Below are 20,066 nucleotides of genomic sequence, written 5' to 3'. Positions count from 1 at the left end.
TGCCACATTGAGTTATGGGTCATAAAAGATTAATGTTAATTAAGTACATTATTTGATTTCCAATTTTTTCCATTAATGTCAGGTTATTCTTTTGTAATACCTGTACCATTTTTTCACATTTGTCTGAAAAAAAGTAATTATTCTTACTGTTTCATGTCACTTTCACTGTTTGTTTGCCTTTACATGTCTTCTCAATATGTACAAATAGGCTTTGTGGCTTTTGTAGATCTAAATGCCCACATTAACTTTTCTTTTATATTGAAAATTTGCTCTCATCATGCCAATAAATTAGGCAATTTTGTTCAAATACCGTATCTAGTCTTTTGAAAAGGCCCATGTGTTTCTATGTAGTACACATCAAAGTTTTAAGAACTAAAATTCTGCTATTGTTGTTTTTATTTCTGTGTGTTTGTATTTGGGGATGTCTGCAGGAATATCTGAGTCAACATTTATCTATTTTCTCTTTCCTGGATTTTAAATACTTTTGTAACTTTAAACACTTTTGTATTTTAAATATTGCCTGTATCTTGTCCATGTGCCAAATGTTGTTCACATCAATAGGGGCTGTGTGTGTTGGACTGATAGACACAGAATCGGGGAAGGAGAACTGGGTGCCCTTTCCTGGTCTAGTTAAATATAACTCTGATTCTACCGCAAAGCCCCAGAGCCCTCAATGATTAACCTTTCTCCACATGAGAATTGCCCATTTATTTCTACTTTTTGCCTCTTTGCCTCTCAAGCATTTGAAATTCATTTAATTAATTGATAAAACTTTTCCTTTCACACCATGTTTACCAAGTTTCAATAATAGACACTTGTGAGAACCTTATCAGAAGCTCTTTGATAATCTGAATAAATCATGTCCATGCTGTGAGAAGAGATCCCAAGAAAAATACGATACCTAGGTAGGGTAGGTTTCCTATGTGTTAAAACTTTTATTCCTTACTAAATTCTTTTACAGAATTCAACTGTGGAACGACTTTTAGTATCATCTGTAACATATTCATTTCCATTTTCCTCCTTTGAGGTGAATGAAATAATCTGCAACCTTCTTCTTTCTATTCTTTTATACACAGAAGTTTCAGCATTTTGGTATCCATAAGATTGTTACATATTTATTCAAACTGAACAACAAGTAAGGAATCAACATGTAAGGAAGAGACGGGGTATAGTCCTAGAAGAGGAAATTTTATAAGGAGGTCACATAATCATTGGTACTGCTCTTAAAACACAAACCACAGATAGGTCCCTTGGCTGCTTGGAGCCTACATTTATGCTGTCTTCTGCTAGTGCGCTGACATTTTATGGTACTTTCTTATAGGTTGCAGTTCTCCAAGTCTCTTCTAGCACATGTCTCTTCTCCTCCATGGTGGTTCAAATAGTGATGACCTGGGAAAATTAGAATTAGAATATTGATTCACTTCAGTTTATAAGCTTATCATTTATTTTTCTAAATAGCTCTGGAATCATTAATACTGCTTAGTGCTTAGCTTTGAGAAAAGTCTGTGGGTTCTTTAAAATTTGTCATTTTCATTATATGATTCTATGTTTTCCAGTATTCAAAAATGTTAGTGGTGCTCCATAGATTACAGGATTAGACCTAGCCTTCAGTCTGGCATGCGAGGTCTTCCATAATCTGACATCATCTTTCCTGTCCACTCTTCTAACGTGTTTCCGAAGAAAGCCCCTGCTATAGCCACCCTCCCAATTGGCTTAGTTTCCTCTCTGAAATGCTTCTCAGAATTACCACTATTCTGAAACTTAGTCATGCTTCAAGGCCAGTTCAAGAACCCTCTGTTCCCAGTCAGATGATGACACCTTTAGGAAAGAAGGTTGTCCTTTTCATGCCTTATCAGTTGTCAAACAGAAGCACAATCAATGTTAGTTGTCATTATGAATGATACTGCTCCAGGGCCTGCTCAGCATTCTCATCTTGCTCAGCACACTCATTGTACAGCCACCTCAGAACCTGCAGTCACTTTGTTTCATAATGACAGTGTTACATTAGCTCACAGCCACAAAAAGGAACCAGGGAGAAAGGAGGGAGTGGAACTAACCTTTGGTGGGTGCCAAGTACATGCCCGATAAGTGTTATTATTCCCACTTGATATGAAAATTCTGACAGTCAGGGAGGTGGTCTCCAGGTGAGGCACATAGTGAATAGTTAGAAATGGGATTCAAAAGTCCACACATTTTCCATCTCTTATATTGCCTCTCTGAAGTGGCACATGAAATATGACTGTGTTCTTGTTTGTTTATGTGCTCAAGAAATATTTATTGAGCACTTACTGTGTAGTAGGCATAGACAAAGCATATCCATGAAAAATAATGCGGGCCAGGACAAGAAAGAATGCCAGAAGTTGAGTGTGAAGCTGGCTTTTTCCTTTAGCCTGGTCAGAGAGGGCTTCTCTGTGAAAGTGACATTTGAGCAGAAGCCTGCAAGAAATGAGAGAAAATGTCTGAGGGAGGCTGGCAGACATCTGGGAGATGCATTCCATGCAGAGTTTATGGAGTAACTCAGAGGACAGTGTGCTTGGATCTGAGAGAGCAAGAGAAGAGGGGTGTTAGGTTGGTTCAGAGAAAGTGAGGGCCCATGGCAGGCAGATCATGTTGTGAAATCATGAAAGCCTTTATAACAAAGTTGTTTCTTAAACTTGTGAAATAAAGAATTTTTTTGGAGGAGGGCATAAAATGGATTTGCTTATTAGCAATTCTTTATTCTTTCTAACCTGAAGAGAGAGTCTCAAGGGAGTGTTCTAACTAGTAGAGGAGAGGTAAAACATTCCAGCAACATGGAGTCAGGAAGAACCCGTTTCTCACCTGGAGAGACCAGAGGGCCAGATTGAAATGATCTATGCTTCTTCTCCATATATTCAGTCTCTCACTTATTCAACAAGCATTTATCAAACACCTACTATGTGCCATGAACTGTTCTGAGCACTAGGAATATAGCAGTAAAATACAGTCAAAAATCCCTGCCCTCCTGAATTTTCATTTGGTAACCATTGCAGACTTTTTAGAAGACATACTTCTTTTGGATGGTGGTGGTTTTTGAACTCTTCCTTAAAACATTTGTTTTGGTGCTCCTAAGAAGTTAGTTTTCCATATTTTTTATAATAACCACTTTTACAAAAGTATTGCAGCTATAGGCTGTTCCTGTTACTCATTTATTGTATTTTTTCAATATGTTGATATACATGCTCTAGTTTTTTAAATGTGGTTTGCAAGTCATTTCCATAGTAAAAACATATTTTTAGTAACAGTAGCCACTCACAGGTAATCGACTTTAGCATATTAGTCTATCATGTTTTTGCCTGTTGTCTTCTACTAAACCTTACATCACAAGCATGTTTTATTAATACTTACAGACACTTTCCTTGCCTGATATTTTTATTTTAGAAAAATCTTTAAAACATGTAAATATGTGGACGGATTCATGAGTGAATTTGCATAGCAGATAACTTTAAAAACAAACTCTAGGAATGATGAACTCACTGTATTTTAAACAGGTCTCTTATCCTTTACACCCAGTTTGAAGACAGTGAAAACAGAAGCACTTATGGATTTTTACAAAGTTGGCTCTTCTAAATATACACATGAATTTCCTATTGTATTTCAAAATCTTCTTTCCAAAGTATCTTCCCTGAGCAATTTTTGAATACTCCCCTCCCTGTCTCTTGTAAGCATTCATTTATATTTTTTAGAATCAAGTGATTCTCCTATGAAAAGTACAGGCTTTTTTGGAAGTATCTACCAGAGTTGTCAGTCACTTACTTCACTTCTCTGTTATTCTTGCTAAGTACAGTTTGAAGCTACTCTCTCAGGGCGGTCAGCCTCACTCAGGACGGCAGCTGCCTGTTTTGGTCATCAGCTGCATTTTCCACAGCCAGCACACACAATTCCCCTCAAATGCTCTCAGGTGTTACTATTCCCCAACCAGGGTTGTGAGCAAGTCTTTTTTATTAATCTAAAGGTAAAAGACTTTCCCCTGGAGTTTGCCATTTTATCCAGGGTGTTGCAGAAAGTATGTTTACCCAGCTGCTAACATTGAAAACTAGGTAAAACTCAATCACGTTAAAAATCCCTAGCTAAAACAGAAGAGGAGATATAATGGAGACTAATCCAGCGCCAGATAAAACAATCCCCTTCTTTGCAGCACTAAGGAGCAACCAACTCTTAAACCTTTGCTACTCACACACCAGATCAGCATTTTTACAATAGTTAGGACCTCAAGAGAGATATTGCAAGTTGTGAATTGAAACTAGGAAGAGAAGGAATAAGATGATGTATTAGTGTTAGGGGAGAAATAATAGGAAGACATGAAATGAGGATGAAGGAGAAGAGAATTGATTGAGAAAATAGACATAAAATTTATTTTATTCCCTCTCTCTTCCTCTCTTCACCAACATTTATTGACCACTGACTGTTTACCCTCGTCTGCAGATACAGAGCTGAAAAACGAGGCCTGGGCTCTTAAGGAGTTCATGGTGTAATTAGGAAAATAAACACAGAAAGCATTGATTTTAGTAGCGTGTGGTAAATACCAGGGTAATCATATGCACAGTGTGCTGGGGAGCCCAGAGAAGGGGCAAATCCTTCAATCTGGGAAGTCAGGGAAGGCTTCCTGGAGATGGTGCCATCTAAGATAAATCCTAAAGTACAAACAGAATTAGGCAGGTAAAGGAAAAGTTCAAGAAGGAAATATTGATGTGAGTGTACTTTTATAGCATAAAAATAAAATCATGGGAGAAGAAAAAAAGTACATATGGTCCCCAACTTAACAATTTTGTTTGACTTACAATTTTTTAAATTTACCATGTGCTTAAGTGATACACATTCATTAGAAACTATACTGTGAGCCTGGACAACATAGCAACACCCTATCTCTCCAAAAATTAAAATTAAAACCTGGTGGCATGTGCCTATAGACCCAGCTACTCTGGGAAAGAAACCATACTGTGAGTTTGGATCTTTTTCCAGGGTAGCCATATATGCAGTATAATACTCTGCTGTGATGCTGTATGGTGGCAGTGAACTGCAGCTGTCAGTTTGGTAGGTTAGGTATATTAAATGCATTTTTGACTTACGATATTTACAATTTATTGATAGTTTTATTGGGACATAACACCATCACAAGTTAAGGACTATCTGTAGTTTGGAGAGATGCAGATGACAATTTTCAAACTGCTTTTGGAAAAATGTTACACAGGTAAAGCAAGTATATGTCAGTTTAGTCCTAGTGAAGGCATTTGTAAAAAGTTGTTTACATTATGTCATCATAAATAAAAATAACAGTATTAGATGAGTTTGCCTTTTAAAATACTGTGGCAATTTCTTTAGTAAAATAAACATTTTTGGTTTTAAATGATTTGGTTTTGTTCTTAGATTTAGTTTTTGATATATAATTGTCTCTTTACTTATTTTAAGAGTTTACTGCATTGTGAAGTTAAATGCCCTATATCAAGGCCTTTTAACAGAGGTGCCAAATAAATATTTGTTGAATTGAATCAAGAGTTTAGGCCTGGCATGGGGGCTGGCCAGGTGTGGTGGTTCATACCTGTAATCCTGGCACTCTGGGAGGCTGAGGCGGGCAGATCACCTGAGGTCAGGAGTTCCAGACCAGCCTGGCTAACATGGTGAAACCCTGTCTCTACTAAAAATACAAAAATTAGCTGGGTGTGGTGGCACATGCCTCAGGAGGCTGAGACAGGAAAATCGCTTGAATCTGGGAGGCAGAGGCTGCAGTGAGCCAAGATCATGCCACTGCACTCCAGCCTGGGCAACAGAGCAAGAAGACTCTGTCTCACACACACACACACACACACACACACACACACACACACACACACAAAAGTTTATTAGTGGCTTTCCTCTAATTTGATCATTTTCAAAATTTAATATCAAATTATTTAGATTTATACAAAAAATATTGGAGAGTTGGACCTGGAACATTTGCTGGCTCTTGATGGAGCGATTGTAACTTCAAAGGTCCCTACACTGAATGTCAATATAGACAACTGACGTCTGGGTACTATTAAGCCAATATGATCATTTAGGAATATAGCCTTTCTGGGGCTCTCTACGGCTTTCAGAAAAAAGTATTTTTTTTGAGTCAAGGTCTCACTCTGTCACCCAGGCTAGAGTGCAGTAGCGTAATCATAGTTCACTTTAGCCTTTAATTCCTGGGCTCAAGTAATCTTCCTGCTTCAGTCTCCCAAGTAGCTAGGACTACAGGTGCATGCCACCATTCCTGCCTAATTTAAAATATAATTTTTTGTTAAAGATGGCTGGTGGGGTGGGGGAGTCTCCCTTTGTTGCTTTGACTGGTCTTGAACTCTTAGCCTCAGATAATCCTCCTGCTGTAGCCTCCTGAAGTGCTGGGATTACAGGGCTGAGTCACCGTGCCTGGCTTCTATAGCTTGAAGAATAACATTCAAACCATTTTACCTGAACACATGCACCTCCCACCTTGTCGGCCTTGCTGGGGCCATACAGAGCCATGTGCTACTACTTTTAATGTGGTCTGGTCTTTCAGTCCTCCATGTTTCCCCGCATGCTCATTACTTGACACTGCAATGATGGAGTTTCTTCATCTCACTACTACCTGCTAACAGTCCTTTAAAATAAGCACAAGTTTTAGGAGCTTTTCCAGCCTCGCTAGTCTGTTCTAAGCAGCCCCTCCTGTGCTGCTGCATCATAGCATCTACCCCACTCAGCTGTCATCAGTCATTTACTTCTCTTCCTCCTTGACAAGATAGTGAATTTCTTATGGCAGAGAATATATCTTTTGGATTTTTATTTCTAGCACCTATTTAGCACTCAGTAAATGTTCTCTCAGTTAGTGAACATGTGAAGCAATGATGGGAAAGGTATCCAAGTGTGGCAGAATTGGCCAAAGGGAAAAAACAAGGATCCATGATGTCAGGTCCTACAAAACAGAAAAGAGCAGTGGTAGCTGGAAATTAGGACTTTGAATGAATTAGAGATCCTGTATCATGGTCATAGAATATCAGAAGATCTGAATTTGAGATCCTAGTCTTTCAGTGATGAGCCTTGAGCTTCAGATTCTTAGATACCATACACATAAAAATACCTACATCACAAAGAGAGTTAAAAAAACAGAACAGGCATGAAAACAGTCAGCACAGTTTGAGCATGCAGCAGTACTCAGCCTATTTGAGGAAAATCTTTTTTAAATTATTTAAAAAATTTTGGAGTACATAGTAAGTCTATAAATTTATGGATAACTTGAGATATTTTGATACAGGCATGCAATGTGTAATAATCACATCAGGGTAAGTGGAGGTATCCATCAGCCTACACATTTATCCTTTGTGTCTCAAACAAGTAGTTATACTCTTTTAGTTTTAAAAAAATGTACAATGAAATTATATTTTACTGTAGCTACTCTGTTGTGCTAGCAAATACTAGGTATTATTCATTCTTTCTATTTTTGGGGACCCATTTGAGGAAGATCTTAATCCTGGAAAATCGTAAACTTTAGTTCCCCAATTGTTTTCTTTACCAAGTTCTATATTAGCTTTAAATTCATGAACCTCATTTTGAAGAGATTTTTTTTTCTGCCAAACTGTAATTCTTATAAGAATCAACTTTCACAACCTATGTTTAGGAAAGTTATTTTTAACTGCCAATCAGACATCCTAATAAGGATGATATAACTAGTATTTTAGTAGTGATTTAATTCTACCAAAACCAAAGCATGACATTTTCATTGGCTTGCATAGCCTTGTTTTAGATGGATTAATAATTTGTTCAACTTTTTGAAAAAATAAAAATAGCTCATAAGACTTAGGAATACATTTTACTTTGTACTAATTTTCTAATTAAGACTATTAATAGTGCTCATTTTCTTTCTTTTTTTTTTTTTAAACTAAAAGAGTGCCTTAATAGCCCATATTCTATTCCCTTTCAAGATACACTTGTTCTGCATTGTGGGTAATGAATTTAGAATTTGTGAACACTCCGCTTGAGTTATTCATTGCATTTGTGTCTGTATTTTCATAAAGAATGAAACACTTTTGTGTATTCCTTAATTGCTACCCTGTGTTAATAGCCTCCACGAAAAGCTTTAGCCCATATCTTTAAGCACTTTAGTAAAATACACCCATGACTTCTCCTGTGCCATTTTTATATGTACATTTTTCACGGTTTTATTTGGTATCTCTAGCCTTTCTGAAAACTGTTGACTTTTAGTTAAGTAATATCTGTAATGTCCTTATTTTCTATTTTCTCATGTTTAATTTCTAACATCTGTGTCATCTTCCTTGACCTTTCCCCCTTTCCTAAATCTCCATCTTATTCCTCCCTCCTTCCTTTTTGGCCTACCTTATCTTCCTGCCCCTACCCTGCCTTTCATACTTTGAACTGTTTTAAAACTAAACAATAAAGGGATATTATGTATTACAGTCTTAATTGGATTTCACTTATTTGCATGAAGGCTTTATTGAGCACATGATTTCTTAGAGAACAGGGAGGATTTTTATCAGTGGTTACCTATAAAATACAAATTAGAAGGGATGCAAGGAACCTTTATTCCATGGAAGATAATTCTTCCTTACACATAGTTTGCTGATTTCAGAGGTTTTACAATTAAAGATTTTGTGGGGGAATGGGGGTGGGTTAAAAGTTTGTACACTCTTAAGTTTCAAACAGCACAGGGAGGGTTAAAGCTTGAACTCTGATTCCTTAGTGTACCTACATCTTTCCAGATCTTTGCCTCAGTTAAGATTTTAATGTGGACAAAATAGAGGAATAATCCAAACACTGGCTGCCTAAGGTGAGTGAAAAGGGACAGAATGAGAAGCTGAGAGCAGCCAGGAGCCCCAGAGATGAAGATCCCCTTCCTGACACATTTGCCCAGGGCTGAGAGGTTATGGAATCATCTTTTAAATCCGATGCATTCCACCTCTCCCTCAACTTGGCAACCATCCACTCTCCCATATCTACATGTTTTTAGTATACATAGAGAAACGTATGTTTTCGCCCTCTGAAACTTTTTTGTCGGTCTATTATTCTTTTCGCATATGATCACATTTTAAAATCTCTTCTGCCAAATTATTTTTCTGACTTCTATTAGCGTCTTATGAGGCTGCATTTAATAAACTTTATATGTATCCTCAACCTGCATATTTAGTTTATTGTAACCTCTTCCCAACCCCTCATAATTCTTTGAATAATATCATGGCATTCACTGTAGAGGGGCTAATTTGGATAAATGGATCTGACGTTTGGTGAGGGTCACATTTGTTTTCTTATACATTCCTTGGCAGTGCTGCCATTATCAGCTAATAGATGGTCCCTTGTAAAATGTCTATATTTTATGTGGTACATTTTCTGAATGTTGATTATTTGGAGATAGATTTAAGTGGCTGTGTTTTGTTACTATAAAATCAGCCTGGAGGGTAAAAGAAAGAAAGAAACACAGCTCTGGAAAGCATCCCTTTGTCTTAGAGAATGCAAAGGGAACCACTGCAACTCCAGGCAATCTCCTCGTGACCAAGGCTTTTTCCACCCTGCTAGGAGAATTCTTTGTGACTGAGAATCAAATGATGTCTTTAAGTGAGTCAGGATGGAATGGAATGTCATCTCAGTTTTTTTTTTTTTTTCCAAGAGGGCTGTAAACCATTCCACACTACCTTTTAGGAGGAGGAAGAATTAGGTGGTGGTTGTGGGATATTTATATGTTTGCATACAGAGGGGATGATGGTGGTGGGAGGGAGTCCAGCAAACTCTTGTTTCCCTGGATAAAACATTTAATACCCTCATTTCTCCATTGGAACTTAATGTGTATTTTTAGATTTGTAGAATGTTAGAGTCCTAAACACTTGGGGAGCCAGATAGAAGTTTGGATATCATCAAATTTAACCCCTTCCTAAGTGTGAGAACTTAGAATTAATAGTATCAAGGGCCAGAGATCCCTTGAAACATGGTGGAAGACTCCACAAGTCAACACTAAAGGCCTTCCTTTTTGGGAGGGGGAAGGTACAGCTCTCCAGACGTTTCTGGCTGACCTTGTTTCGCTCTTGACTTTGGAAGTGGATAGAGAATCTGGAGTTTGACTCAGTCAAATCTGGTTTGCTCCTTGGATTCCCTGACTCATTCCTGTCCCACCCAATTTCCTGCTTGCCTTTGGATCAGACTGAGTTCTGTTCTGCAACTACTTTGCCCACTTGGGTTCCATTCTTATCTCCTCTTAGTTTTAACTCTCCAGCCTGGACCTTCCTTGTCTTTGATCTTGCATCAACTGATGTTTCTAGTAAGGGCCGACTCCACCTCTCTCCCAGTGCTGACAGCTGACATCCCTGCTGAGTCCTGATTTCCACCAGCTGTCTAGTGTTCTGGATCATTCCCTGTTGACCAGCTGCTTCTGGCCATCCTCACCTGGACAATCCGCAGTAGTTTTGGCATATTGCTCACTGCTTCCATTGCCTGACTGTACCTACCTTAGTTCTAGTTTAATGTTTTCCCCAATTCACACAGCTCATCGATGAGGCTCAGATTGGAATCTTCTGGTTATCAGTGTCTTTTCCATAGCATTCACAGAATAATTGCTTATTCTCCTTTTCTCTAACTACAGATTTTATGTTTACAGTATTCCTGGCCAGGAAAAGAAATTAAGTGAACAGGCTCTGTCTCTGTCTTTCTCTCTCTCTCTCTCTTCTCTCTCTTTCTTTCTCTCTCTCTCTCTGTCTTTTTGTCTCTCTCTCTCTCGCTCTCTGTCACATACACACAGAATCATATGTACTCAAATCTCTAAATTTATAAATTTACATTTTCCTTTTTAAATGATTTTTCTTTCCTCTATTGTGAATTGTTTTTCTTTTCTCATTTGCTAACTTTGGAAACAGAAAAAATCCAGACATTGGAATGTCTGAGTTTATTTAAGTCTCGGAACTCTGTTCAATTTAATGAACGGAAACAAAAAAGGAAAATCAAAATGCTGGCCTGGATCTTTGTGGCTCCAGGATTGGCCCTTTTTGGTGGCCATTGATAGATACTGTATTTGCAAAATAGGAGTAATTGTTGGTTCTAACTTACTTTTTAAACACCTCAAAATATACAAATATATTCTAAAACACAGAAATTTGGAATTGTGAAAAAGTGAGAGAGAAATTGTGAAAAACATAGTTGTATATAATTTAACATGCTAGTATCTAAAAAAGAGGATGAAAGAGAATAAAATGGGTCTCTGAATGTACACTAACAAGTACAGGTTGTTTACTTAAATGGTTATATTTCTTAGACTAATAAAAAGTATTAAAATACTAAATATAAAATTAAAATAATAATATTTAAAATAAAAATTTTAAACTCTATACAAGTTGTAGAGGTAAGCATCTGACCAAATAGGAAATTAATGTACTTGCCTATATAATCCAAAATGTAATGAAGAAGGGATTCTATGCATAGTTAACAGCAGCATGAACTATAGTATATCTAGGGATAACAGTAACAAGATGTGTATGGGACTTACATACAAAGAAACCTATAAAACTTTCTTGACTAGAAACACTAAATATTACAGTGAAGATGTAAAATTTTCTCATATTAATTGTTTCACAAAATTCAAAACACCATTTCAACAGGGTTATCTTCAGAATTTAACAAATTCCAAAGTTCATCTTCAAATATACATGAAATTGTTAAGTACTGGAGATAACAATCCCTGCTATATAGTAGAACAACTCTAAAGTTAAAGCAACATAAATACATTGAAAATGTAAGGTAGGAAATATATTTCTAAGAATAACTGCAGATAATAGTAGTTATTTTACAAGGACACTATTAAAATAGGTCAGAAAACATTGCAACAACCTCAGTGTATGAACTTGAAATACTTCACAAAAGCTGAAAATACTAGGTCAAATTCATGTAAAAAAATATTGTCTTACTAGAAATTAAATATAAGCAAATAAAATGGCTGAAACATGTTTTTCTCTTTTTAATCATTCAAATACTTATAAAAATGAATAATAATTAATGTTGCCTAAGGCATATTAAGACATACAGGTTCATTCCCTGCTGTGCAAAAAACAATTGTTCAATAGGCATATAGAGCCTTAAAGTGTCATTCTTAGTGACTCCATAATTCTATTTTCAAATATTCATTCTTGGAGTCCTGGCAAATGTCTTTAGAGGAATCAAGATAAAGAATGGTAAGTACACAATTGCAGAGTTGTTCACCATCATGAAATAGCTCAAAGCACATACACATCTGGCATTAGAGAAACAAGTAAAACTTACTTTGGAATATTCTGTATTTACTAAAAATTAAATTCGCCACAGATTTTTTATTGCGTGGGAAATGCTTATTCTGTCACACTAATTTAAAGGCACAGTTATAAACTATGTTAGCAATAACACAAAGGAATAATACCAAAGAAGGAAGTAAAGCTAATATTATCTGTGGTTGTCTCTCCATAGAATTATGGGTAATTGTTTTACATCTTCATATTTCCCACTTTTTTCCACGTTTTTAATGTGAACATCTCAGTAATCAATAAATTAATGAAGCTAACAAATAACTTTGGAATATACATCCATTTTTTTTTTTTTTTTTATTTTTTTTTTTATTTTTTTTTTTATTTTTTTTTTTTATTTTTTTTTTTATTTTTTTTTTTTATTGCATTTTAGGTTTTGGGGTACATGTGAAAAACATGCAAGGTTGTTGCTTAGGTGCATACGTGGCAGTGTGATTTGCTGCCTTCCTCCCCTTCACCCATATCTGGCATTTCTCCCCATGCTATCCCTCCCCAATTCCCCACCCCCCCGCTGTCCCCCCCACTCCCCCACAACAGACCCCCATGTATAGTGCTCCCCTCCCTGTGTCCATGTGTTCTCCTTGTTCAACACCCGCCTATGAGTGAGAACATGTGGTGTTTGATTTTGTGTTCTTGTGTCAGTTTGCTGAGAATGATGTTTTCCAGGTTCATCCATGTCCCTACAAAGGACGCGAACTCCTCGTTTTTAATGGCTGCATAATATTCCATGGTGTATATGTGCCACATTTTTCCTGTCCAGTCTATCATCGATGGGCATTTGGGTTGGTTCCAGGTCTTTGCTATTGTAAACTGTGCTGCAATGAACATTCGTGTGCATGTGTCCTTATAGTAGAACGATTTATAATCCTTTGGATATATGCCCAGTAATGGGATTGCTGGGTCAAATGGAATTTCTATTTCTAGGTCCTTGAGGAATCGCCACACTGTTTTCCACAATGGTTGAACTAATTTACACTCCCACCAACAGTGTAAAAGTGTTCCTATTTCTCCACATCCTCTCCAGCATCTGTTGTCTCCAGATTTTTTAATGATTGCCATTCTAACTGGTGTGAGATGGTATCTCAATGTAGTTTTGATTTGCATTTCTCTAATGGCCAGTGATGATGAGCATTTTTTCATATGCTTGTTGGCCTCATGTATGTCTTCTTTTGTAAAGTATCTGTTCATGTCCTTCGCCCACTTTTGAATGGGCTTGTTTGTTTTTTTCTTGTAAATCTTTTTTAGCTCGTTGTAAATTCTGGATATCAGCCCTTTGTCAGATGGGTAGGCTGCAAAAATTTTTTCCCATTCTGTTGGTTGCCGATTCACTCTATTGACTGTTTCTTTTGCTGTGCAGAAGCTGTGGAGTTTGATTAGGTCCCATTTGTCTATTTTGGCTTTTGTTGCCAATGCTTTTGGTGTTTTGGTCATGAAGTCCTTGCCTACGCCTATGTCCTGAATGGTTTTGCCTAGGTTTCCTTCTAGTGTTTTTATGGTGTTAGGTCTTATGTTTAAGTCTTTAATCCATCTGGAGTCAATTTTAGTGTAAGGTGTCAGGAAGGGGTCCATTTTCTGCTTTCTGCATATGGCTAGCCAGTTTTCCCAACACCACTTATTGAACAGGGAATCCTTTCCCCATTGCTTGTTTTTATCAGGTTTGTCAAAGATCAGGTGGTTGTAGATATGTTGTGTTGCCTCCGATGCCTCTGTTCTGTTCCATTGGTCTATATCTCTGTTTTGGTACCAGTACCATGCTGTTTTGATTACTGTAGCCTTGTAGTAGAGTTTGATGTCTGGTAGTGTGATGCCTCCTGCTTTGTTCTTTTTGCTTAGAATTGACTTGGCTATGCGGGCTCTCTTTTGGTTCCATATGAAGTTTAAGGTGGTTTTTTCCAGTTCTGTGAAGAAGGTCATTGGTAGCTTGATGGGGATAGCATTGAATCTGTATATTACTTTGGGCAGTATGGCCATTTTCACGATATTAATTCTTCCTAACCATGAACATGGAATGTTTCTCCATCTGTTTGTGTCCTCTCTTATTTCGTTGAGCAGTGATTTGTAGTTCTCCTTGAAGAGGTCCTTTACATTCCTTGTTAGTTGTATTCCTAGGTATTTTATTCTCTTTGTAGCGATTGTGAATGGCAGTTCGTTCTTGATTTGGCTCTCTTTAAGTCTGTTATTGGTGTATAGGAACGCTTGTGATTTTTGCACATTGATTTTGTATCCTGAGACTTTGCTGAAGTTGCTTATCAGTTTCAGGAGCTTTTGGGCTGAGATGAGGGGGTCTTCTAGATATACAATCATGTCGTCTGCAAATAGAGACAATTTGACTTCCTCCTTTCCTAATTGAATACCCTTTATTTCTTTTTCTTGCCTGATTGCTCTGGCTAGAACTTCCAGTACTATATTGAATAGGAGTGGTGAGAGAGGGCATCCTTGTCTAGTGCCAGATTTCAAAGGGAATGCTTCCAGTTTTTGCCCGTTCAGTATGATATTGGCTGTCGGTTTGTCGTAAATAGCTTTTATTATTTTGAGATACGTTCCATCGATACCTAGTTTATTGAGGGTTTTTAGCATAAAGGGCTGTTGAATTTTGTCGAAGGCCTTCTCTGCATCAATTGAGATAATCATGTGGTTTTTGTCTTTGGTTCTGTTTATGTGGTGAATTACATTTATAGACTTGCGTATATTGAACCATCCTTGCATCCCCGGGATGAATCCTACTTGATCATGGTGGATAAGCTTTTTGATGTGCTGTTGTAATCGGCTTGCCATTATTTTATTGAAGATTTTTGCATCTATGTTCATCATGGATATTGGCCTGTAGTTTTCTTTTCTTGTTGAGTCTCTGCCAGGTTTTGGTATTAGGATGATGTTGGTCTCATAAAATGATTTGGGAAGGATTCCCTCTTTTTGGATTATTTGGAATAGTTTCAGTAGGAATGGTATCAGTTCCTCTTTGTATGTCTGGTAGAATTCGGCTGTGAACCCATCTGGGCCTGGGCTTTTTTTGGGTGGTAGGCTCTTAATTGCTGCCTCGACTTCAGACCTTGTTATTGGTCTATTCAGGGTTTCGACTTCTTCCTGGTTTAGGCTTGGCAGGAGGCAGCTGTCCAGGAATTTATCCATTTCCTCCAGGTTTTCTAATTTATGTGCATAGAGTTGTTTGTAATAATCTCTGATGATGGTTTGAATTTCTGTGGAATCTGTGGTGATATCGCCTTTGTCATTTTTTATTGCATCTATTTGGTTATTCTCTCTTTTCTTTTTTATTAGTCTGGCTAGTGGTCTGTCTATTTTGTTGATCTTTTCAAAAAACCAGCTCCTGGATTTATTGATTTTTTGAAGGGTTTTTCGTGTCTCTATCTCCTTCAATTCTGCTTTGATCTTAGTTATTTCTTGTCTTCTGCTAGGTTTTGAGTTTTTTTGATCTTGCTCCTCTAGCTCTTTCAATTTTGACGATAGGGTGTCAATTTTAGATCTCTCCTTTCTTCTCATGTGGGCACTTATTGCTATATATTTTCCTCTAGAGACTGCTTTAAATGTGTCCCAGAGATTCTGGTATGTGGTGTCTTCATTCTCGTTGGTTTCGAAGAACGTCTTTATTTCTGCCTTCATTTCATTGTTTATCCAGTCAACATTCAGGAGAAAGTTGTTCATTTTCCATGAGGCTGTGCGGTTCTGGGTTGGTTTCTGAATTCTGAGTTCTAACTTGATTGCACTGTGGTCTGAGAGACTGTTTGTTATGGTTTCCGTTCTTTTGCATTTGCTGAGGAGTGATTTACTTCCAATTATGTGGTCAATTTTAGAGTAGGTGTGATGTGGTGCTGAGAAGAATGTATATTCTGTGGATTTGGGGTGGAGAGTTCTGTAAATGTCTATTAGGTTTGCTTGTTCCAGGTCTGAGTTCAAGTCCTGGATATCCTTGTTAATTTTCTGTCTCGTTGATCTGTCTAATATTGACAGTGGTGTGTTGAAGTCTCCCACTATTATTGTGTGGGAGTCTAAGTCTCTTTGTAAGTCTTTAAGAACTTGCCTTATGTATCTGGGTGCTCCTGTATTAGGTGCATATATATTTAGGATCGTTAGCTCTTCTTGCTGCATTGATCCTTTTACCATTATGTAATGTCCTTCTTTGTCTCTTTTGATCTTTGTTGCTTTAAAGTCTATTTTATCAGAGATGAGAATTGCAACTCCTGCTTTTTTTTGCTCTCCATTTGCTTGGTAAATCTTCCTCCATCCCTTTATTTTGAGCCTTTGTGTATCCTTGCATGCGAGATGGGTTTCCTGGATACAGCACACTGATGGGTTTTGGCTTTTTATCCAATTTGCCAGTCTGTGTCTTTTGATTGGGGCATTTAGTCCGTTTACATTTAGGGTTAATATTGTTATGTGTGAATTCAATCCTGTCATTTTGGTGCTAGGTGGCTGTTTTGCCCTTTGGTTGATGCAGATTCTTCATTGTGTTGATGCTCTTTACCTTTTCGTGTGTTTTTGGAGTGGCTGGTACTGGTTGTTCTTTTCTATGTGTAGTGCCTCCTTCAGGAGCTCTTGTAGAGCTGGTCTGGTGGTGATGAACTCTCTGAGTTCTTGCTTGTTCACAAAGGATTTTATTTTTCCTTCACTTATGAAGCTTAGTTTGGCTGGATACGAAATTCTGGGTTGAAAGTTCTTTTCCTTAAGGATGTTGAATATCGGCCCCCACTCTCTTCTGGCCTGTAGGGTTTCTGCTGAGAGATCTGCAGTGAGTCTGATGGGCTTCCCTTTGTGGGTAACCCGACCTTTCTCTCTGGCTGCCCTTAGTATTTTCTCCTTCATTTCAACCCTGGTGAATCTGATGATTATGTGTCTTGGGGTTGCTCTTCTAGAGGAGTATCTTTGTGGTGTTCTCTGTATTTCCTGGACTTGAATCTCGGCCTGCCTTGTTAGGTTGGGGAAGTTTTCCTGGATAATATCCTGAAGAGTATTTTCCAGCTTGGATGCATTCTCTTCGTCACATTCAGGTACACCTATCAAACGTAGATTAGGTCTTTTCACATAGTCCCATATTTCTTGTTGACTTTGTTCATTCCTTTTTACCCTGTTTTCTCTAATCTTGCCTTCTCGTTTTATTTCATTGAGTTGATCTTCGACCTCTGATATCCTTTCTTCTGCTTGGTCAATTCGGCTGTTGAAACTTGTGCATGCTTCACGAAGTTCTCGTGTTGTGTTTTTCAGCTCCATCAATTCGCTCATATTCCTCTCTAAGTTGTCCATTCTTGTTAGCATTTCGTCAAGTCTTTTTTCAAGGTTCTTAGTTTCTTTGCATTGGGTTAGAACATGTTCTTTTAGCTCACGGAAGTTTCTTATTATCCACTTTCTGAAAGCTGATTCTGTCATTTCATCACACTCATTCTCCGTCCAGTCTTGTTCCCTTGCTGGTGGGGAGTTGTGATCCCTTGTAGGAGGAGAAGTGTTCTGGTTTTGGGTGTTTTCATCCTTTTTGCGCTGGTTTCTTCCCATCTTTGTGGATTTTTCCACCTGCTGACTTTGTAGTTGTTGTCTTTCTGATTTTGGTAATTTTAAGTCTGCTGTGGCAGAACTCATAAACCCCCTGCTCTTCCCCCGAGGTGTTCTGTCCCAGGGAGTTACTGTTTTCTGATGTTCCCCTGTGCGGTTGCTGTTTTCCCTGCTCACAAGGTGGCAGCCTAGTCACACTCAGGTTGCAGAGGCTTCGCTAAGCTGCTGTGGGCTCCACCCAGCTTCCGTGTGAACTTCTGGGTGTAGTTAGAACTGCTTCCGCTATGTTGGCCCGCCCCTGTAGTGACGGAGTCTCTGTAGTGGCGGATTGCCTTGGTACAGAACAGCAGGGTGCCTATGGAGAACGCCCCTCCTCCACAGAGCTGGACCGTCCCAGTTTCAGTTGTGTTTCAGGTCTTCTTGCTGGGTAAGAGGGGACACCGTCTCATCTGATCTGCCTCCGGAGCCGCTGCGTTGGCTAAAGCCGCGGCTCTGAGATTCGTGGCGCTGGCCTGGCTCCCCGTTTCAGCTCCCCTTGCTGGCTTATAGGGGACTCAGACTCTCTCACTTTATACAGTGAGCCGTTGCCTCAGGGTGCCGGCCCAGCGGCTGCGCCGTTCAAGCCAGCGGCGCCAGCGGCGCTGGCGACCCGTGTGGCTTCTCTGCGTGTGAATCTCCTGTTCTGTGGGCAGTAAAAATCAGTCTGGAAATACGGCGTCCACTCACCCTCTGTGCTTTCTCTCGGAGCTGCATTCCCGAGTTCCTCCTAAGCGGCCATCTTGGGTTTACAGTATATACATCCATTTTTAAGAGAGAAAACCACATAATGCCAATAGTAATAATAAAAAGAAACCTTAGGGCTCTGACATAGCTGATGAGCGCTATCAGCAATTTTGCTTGTAGCCTTTTGTTGTTGAGAGCCGATAATGGCACAGAACATAGAGGTCAAAATATAGGCAAGAAATAAATGCTACTTATGGAAATGGCTTCTGTTACTAATTCATGTTCTTGACTTTCACTTTGTGTGAATATCACAGTCACATGTATCTTTGAGTATTTTCTAGCTTTTATGTTACTCAGGAGAAATGGCTAAATTCTATAATAATGTGTTATACAATTGACTTATTTTCAGTTGCAGTTTTCTTCCTTACAAATGCATTAAGAAACTTGTATATTTTCCTTTCTTTGATTTTTCTGTGGGAAGGAAAGTATAAACTCAGTAAGAGGGAAAAGAACCATGTTTCTTGTTTATATATTACAAAATGTTTCATTTTTTAGTGGGAGAGTGAATGTTCTGATGAAACACAGTCCACCAATGACTTCTGTCATAAGTAGCTGAATCCACCAGCAGTTTATGCATGCTTTTTGTGGTTGTTTGCTGTATTGTTCAGTAAATCTTAATACTTATTTTAACAGTAATCATATGAAGCATCTTAAAGCAACATGCACATGCAAAAGCTTGTCAATGAGATATGTCAATCATTTTATGATAGTTGGTTATGTTATTTTTACTAAATATATCAGTTTATCCCCACAGCAATAGTAGTTGAATGTGATATTTGATTGAAATATCATTTTTCAGTGCATTAAAGTTAAAAGCTAAGATTGCATTTCATATACTCTCTTAAGTAGGCTTTATTTTTCCCACTCCATGTTTCTAAGTCTGAAGTGTTTCTGAGTCTGAAATGTTCGTTCTGTAGGTTAGCAGCACCCCCACATAACTGAGTTATTGATGGCACTTTTGACCACCTCCCAAAAGTCCTCTTAAAGTTAGAAGAGTGTGACTGTGATCCACAAATGCAGTAATGATTAGAAAAATGGTGGCATGATTTAACCAAGGACAAGTAATTGTTTTCTAGTTTGCCAGCCCAGTTTGAGTTACATGTTTGAATGCAAATATTCCCCTTGGGGTGTATCCAAAAAGAAATGAATTTAGGAACTCACTCATCTTAGAAATATTATTGCAGACGATCTAGTTTTATAATTTGGTGCATGGAGTCCTTGGGTGGCTGACAGGGTGGGTAAACACCTAACTTTTACTTGAGTTATAGTGATTAAATTTAAAATTTCTGTCTCATATTTCTCTCCCATTCTTTTACCATTTCTCCTTCTCTCTCTCTCTCTCTCTCATTTACTATTATGTTTGGTAGGCCGCCTGGAGGAAAATCATGCTAGCTTCTCCCCTTTTCCCTGCGTCAAGCTGTAGTTTAGGTGGTAACATAAAATAGTCAAAGAATGTTTAATATCAGGGATACCCATGTTGTGCTGAAAAAGATTAATTATTTG

General features: G+C 38.1%; 1 protein-coding gene across 4 annotated transcripts in view; it reads left to right on the top strand.

The window, feature by feature from the left end:
- SUGCT (succinyl-CoA:glutarate-CoA transferase) overlaps window positions 1-20,066 on the top strand; it is a 691,493-nt gene that overhangs the window by 286,661 nt on the left and 384,766 nt on the right. The gene's annotated exons all lie outside the window — the stretch shown is intronic.

The sequence above is a fragment of the Aotus nancymaae genome, unplaced genomic scaffold, assembly GCF_030222135.1.
Source record: "Aotus nancymaae isolate 86718 unplaced genomic scaffold, 86718_ANA_hifiasm-v0.15.2.pri h1tg000065l, whole genome shotgun sequence".
NCBI lineage: Eukaryota > Metazoa > Chordata > Mammalia > Primates > Aotidae > Aotus > Aotus nancymaae.
This window is presented reverse-complemented; position numbering and strand designations above follow the sequence as displayed.